Below are 6,188 nucleotides of genomic sequence, written 5' to 3' on the forward strand. Positions count from 1 at the left end.
TTCTTTTACTTAACCGTTTTATTATTTCCCCCACCGGTTCTATTTCTTCATCCCGTTCCGATTCTTCTTCCGGTTCCGATTCTTCTTCCGGTTCCGACTCTTCTTCCGGTTCCTCTTCGGGAACTTGTGAATCAGTCCACGAATCATTCCAATTTACATTTGACTCTTCATTATTATTAGGTGAGTCAATGGGACTTGTTCTAGAGGTAGACATCTATCACATAATATCAAACGCGTTAAGAGATTAATATATCACATAATATTCACTTGTTAAAAATATATAGTTTCCAACAAAATTTGTTAAGCAATCATTTTTCAAGTAAACACGGTCGAAGTCCAGACTCACTAATGCATCCTAACAAACTCGATAAGACACACTAATGCAAAATTCTGGTTCTCTAAGACCAACGCTCGGATACCAACTGAAATGTCCCGTTCTTATTGATTAAAAACGTTCCATATTAATTGATTTCGTTGCGAGGTTTTGACCTCTATATGAGACGTTTTTCAAAGACTGCATTCATTTTTAAAACAAACCATAACCTTTATTTTATAAATAAAGGTTTAAAAAACTTTACGTAGATTATCAAATAATGATAATCTAAAATATCCTGTTTACACACGACCATTACATAATGGTTTACAATACAAATATGTTACATCGAAATCAGTTTCTTGAATGCAGTTTTTACACAATATCATACAAACATGGACTCCAAATCTTGTCCTTATTTTAGTATGCAACAGCGGAAGCTCTTAGTATTCACCTGAGAATAAACATGCTTTAAACGTCAACAAAAAATGTTGGTGAGTTATAGGTTTAACCTATATATATCAAATCGTAACAATAGACCACAAGATTTCATATTTCAATACACATCCCATACATAGAGATAAAAATCATTCATATGGTGAACACCTGGTAACCAACTTTAACAAGATGCATATATAAGAATATCCCCATCATTCCGGGACACCCTTCGGATATGATATAAATTTCGAAGTACTAAAGCATCCGGTACTTTGGATGGGGTTTGTTAGGCCCAATAGATCTATCTTTAGGATTCGCGTCAATTAGGGTGTCTGTTCCCTAATTCTTAGATTACCAGACTTAATAAAAAGGGGCATATTCGATTTCGATAATTCAACCATAGAATGTAGTTTCACGTACTTGTGTCTATTTTGTAAATCATTTATAAAACCTGCATGTATTCTCATCCCAAAAATATTAGATTTTAAAAGTGGGACTATAACTCACTTTCACAGATTTTTACTTCGTCGGGAAGTAAGACTTGGCCACTGGTTGATTCACGAACCTATAACAATATATACATATATATCAAAGTATGTTCAAAATATATTTACAACACTTTTAATATATTTTGATGTTTTAAGTTTATTAAGTCAGTTGTCCTCGTTAGTAACCTACAACTAGTTGTCCACAGTTAGATGTACAGAAATAAATCGATAAATATTATCTTGAATCAATCCACGACCCAGTGTATACGTATCTCAGTATTGATCACAACTCAAACTATATATATTTTGGAATCAACCTCAACCCTATATAGCTAACTCCAACATTCACATATAGAGTGTCTATGGTTGTTCCGAAATATATATAGATGTGTCGACATGATAGGTCAAAACATTGTATACGTGTCTATGGTATCTCAAGATTACATAATATACAATACAAGTTGATTAAGTTATGGTGGGAAAAGATTTGTTACCAATTTTCACGTAGCTAAAATGAGAAAAATTATCCAATCTTGTTTTACCCATAACTTCTTCATTTTAAATCCGTTTTGAGTGAATCAAATTGCTATGGTTTCATATTGAACTATATTTTATGAATCTAAACATAAAAAGTATAGGTTTATAGTCAGAAAAATAAGTTACAAGTCGTTTTTGTAAAGGTAGTCATTTCAATCGAAAGAACGACGTCTAGATGACCATTTTAGAAAACATACTTCCACTTTGAGTTTAATCATAATTTTTGGATATAGTTTCATGTTCATAATAAAAATCATTTTCTCAGAATAACAACTTTTAAATCAAAGTTTATCATAGTTTTTAATTAACTAACCCAAAACAGCCCGCTGTGTTACTACGACGGCGTAAATCCGGTTTTACGGTGTTTTTCGTGTTTCCAGGTTTTAAATCATTAAGTTAGCATATCATATAGATATAGAACATGTTTTTAGTTGATTTTAAAAGTCAATTTAGAAGGATTAACTTTTATTTGCGAACAAGTTTAGAATTAACTAAACTATGTTCTAGTGATTACAAGTTTAAATCTTCGAATAAGATAGCTTTATATGTATGAATCGAATGATGTTATGAACATCATTACTACCTTAAGTTCCTTGGATAAACCTACTGGAAAAGAGAAAAGTGGATCTAGCTTCAATGGATCCTTGGATGGCTCGAAGTTCTTGAAGCAGAATCATGACACGAAAACAAGTTCAAGTAAGATCATCACTTGAAATAAGATTGTTATAGTTATAGAAATTGAACCAAAGTTTGAATATGATTATTACATTGTATTAGAATGATAACCTACTGTAATAAAAAAAGATTTCTTGAGGTTGGATGATCACCTTACAAGATTGGAAGTGAGCTAGCAAACTTGAAAGTATTCTTGATTTTATGTAACTAGAACTTGTAGAATATATGAAGAACACTTAGAACTTGAAGATAGAACTTGAGAGAGATTAATTAGATGAAGAAAATTGAAGAATTAAAGTGTTTGTAGGTGTTTTTGGTCGTTGGTGTATGGATTAGATATAAAGGATATGTAATTTTGTTTTCATGTAAATAAGTCATGAATGATTACTCATATTTTTGTAATTTTATGAGATATTTCATGCTAGTTGCCAAATGATGGTTCCCACATGTGTTAGGTGACTCACATGGGCTGCTAAGAGCTGATCATTGGAGTGTATATACCAATAGTACATACATCTAAAAGCTGTGTATTGTACGAGTACGAATACGGGTGCATACGAGTAGATTTGTTGATGAAACTGAACGAGGATGTAATTGTAAGCATTTTTGTTAAGTAGAAGTATTTTGATAATTGTATTGAAGTCTTTCAAAAGTGTATAAATACATATTAAAACACTACATGTATATACATTTTAACTGAGTCGTTAAGTCATCGTTAGTCGTTACATGTAAATGTTGTTTTGAAACCTTTAGGTTAACGATCTTGTTGAATGTTGTTAACCCATTATTTATTATAACAAATGAGATGTTAAATTGTTATATTATCATGATATTATGATATATAATATATCTTAGTATGATATATATACAGTTAAATGTCGTTACAATGATAATCGTTACATATATGTCTCGTTTAAAAATCATTAAGTTAGTAGTCTTGTTTTTACATATGTAGTTCATTGTTAATATACTTAATGATATGTTTACTTATCATAGTATCATGTTAACTATATATATATCCATATATATATGTCATCATATAGTTTTTACAAGTTTTAACGTTCGTGAATCACCGGTCAACTTGGGTGGTCAATTGTCTATATGAAACATATTTCAATTAATCAAGTCTTAACAAGTTTGATTGCTTAACATGTTGGAAACATTTAATCATGTAAATATCAATCTCAATTAATATATATAAACATGGAAAAGTTCGGGTCACTACATACGTGACGTTTATATTCGATATGAACGGGACGCTTCACTAATCATCCGCTTAAGCAAATCCCCAGTACTTCATCGTCCTTGCAATTATTGCATATGGACTTATGTGGACCCATGAGAATTTCTAGCCTTGGTGGCCGGAAACATGTGCTTGTCATTGTTGATGACTATACCCGATTTACATGGATTTTTCTTCTGAGGACTAAGTCAGAAACCCCCGCCATTATCATTGAGTTCATTAAAAAGACTCAAAGCTCTTTTAACAAACATGTTAAGAGTATCCGAACTGCTAATGGGACGGAATTTAAGAATGACCTGCTTGATAGTTATTTGAAAGACCAAGGCATTGAACATCAGTTCTCTGCTGCACGGGCCCCACAACAGAATGGTGTAGTCGAACGACGTAATTGTACGTTGTGCGAGGCAGCTCGAACGACGCTTGCTTACTCCAAACTACCTCTTAAAAATGTGGGGGGAGGCCATTTCCACTGCATGTTATACCCAAAATCGTTGCATCATTAATAAACGTTTTGATAAAGCTCCTTATGAATTACTATATGGTAGATTCCCGAATGTCAAATATATTATGTGTCTTTGGTTGTATATGCTATGTGCTTAATGATTTTGACAGCCTCGGAAAGTTTGATCCTCATGGCGATCAGGCCATATTTCTCGGTTATTCTTCGAACAAAGTTGCTTATCGTGTCTATCACAAACGTACAAAGACGATCAAGGAAAGCATTAATGTCAAGTTCGATGAGTTATCGGGAATGGCTTTTGAACAACTCGATTCAAAACCCGATCCTAACCTAGATACTACTTCTTCCGCGCAAAATTCAATTTTCTTGAAGAAGGGTGTTCCTACGGTAACATCAGAGGAACTGGATATCTTGTTTGATAGTCTTAATGCTTCTCAACGGAATTCAAATGTTCAAGCCATACCGGTTACATCATCATAGTCAACTACCATGGAGACTCAACCAAGTCTTTTTGATGAAGATACAATACCAACTGATTCACCTATTGCTTCTTCATCCTCCCTCCCACCTCCTATTACTGATAATATTGAACCAATTCACGATTCATCCCTTGATACAACTCCATTTGTTTCTCCAGATACAAACATGAATCCATTAGAAAATGTTACATCAGCACAAGCGGATCAAGGCTCAACGTCAACAATGGTTGATGTTTCAATGGATATCACTGTTGTACAACCTCTTCCACATAACAATCGATGGACTAAGAGTCATCCGATAGATCTTATTTGATCAAGCATATTTTCACGGGGTCAAGGTGAACCTACGCTTGAGTGCATAAAGGGGTTTAAGGACTAACAATATTCGAACCTCTAACACTTAGTCGTGGATAACCCATATCGGTATCGTTTCGATTCCGACAGGGTGGCCGATTTGAGAGTCCACCAACAACCTAGCATACGAGGTTGAGTGGCCCAAAGACATGAAGGTTTTATAGTTCGAGACATACCTGAAAGTCTTTAAGATCATAAGAAGCTTTATTCGTACGATGCAGATTTGTATGCTGTTGTTTACGTATGAGTAAACGAATGAATATGTTTTTAGGGTTTATGAACTATGCATTTATATGCTCATGAATTAGGGTTTCGGTAGAATCTCTTCCCTAATTAAATGCAATCTTATCCCAACTAACTTTCGTTATATAAGGAAAAGAATCCGAATTGATTATACCGTACATTCTTCTAGAATGTACCGGACCCTTATGCAAGTATACGAAACTCGCATCAGATGGTATAGGCGCAAAAGGTGTGGCTATACCCGTGCCATATGCCTTACATGGCAGTTTATGTGCGGTTTAGGGATTTGGATGCGCAATCCTCACAGTCTTGCGGATATGTGTATCATTAAGTCCCCCAGTTCGATATTATATACAATGCCAATAAGTGTATAGCGTCGAACTAATTTAAAATAAAATAAAAGCACCGAATAATGCCCAATGATTACCTCGGATCATAGGACTATGTATTTAAACGTATTGGCGATACACATAGGTCATTATATGCATGTATATGTAATCAACCGCCGTTTGCATTAAATGCTAAATATTCGTATAGTTGAAAAATCGTCCTTTCGACTGTAACTCCTGTACCCGAGGTGACAACTGTCACTATTCATCCTAGACATAATGATGAAAACATATGTAACTGCCTCGAGTTGCTATCGTACGCCGATTTTGTCAATCATCTTTATTGCAGATTGATACACGTGTACGCTCAGAATTTGACCATGCTATTTTCAAATTTTCTTTGCCTATAAATAGATAATTCACCCTTTTTGGGTTTTGCACACTCCTCTCTTATTTCAAATTTTGCTCTTTTTTCGGCAGCCGTTTGCTTTTTCGTTCGTATTTACCCAAAGGTTCGTGCTTTCTTTTCTTCATTTTCCTTTTTTACGCTTTAAATCTTGCATCCATTCATCATGCCTTCTGATAAGAATGTGAAGGATATAGAATCTTCTATTACCGAAGCAGAAATT

The sequence above is a fragment of the Rutidosis leptorrhynchoides genome, chromosome 3, assembly GCF_046630445.1.
Source record: "Rutidosis leptorrhynchoides isolate AG116_Rl617_1_P2 chromosome 3, CSIRO_AGI_Rlap_v1, whole genome shotgun sequence".
NCBI classification, from domain to species: Eukaryota; Viridiplantae; Streptophyta; class Magnoliopsida; order Asterales; family Asteraceae; genus Rutidosis; species Rutidosis leptorrhynchoides.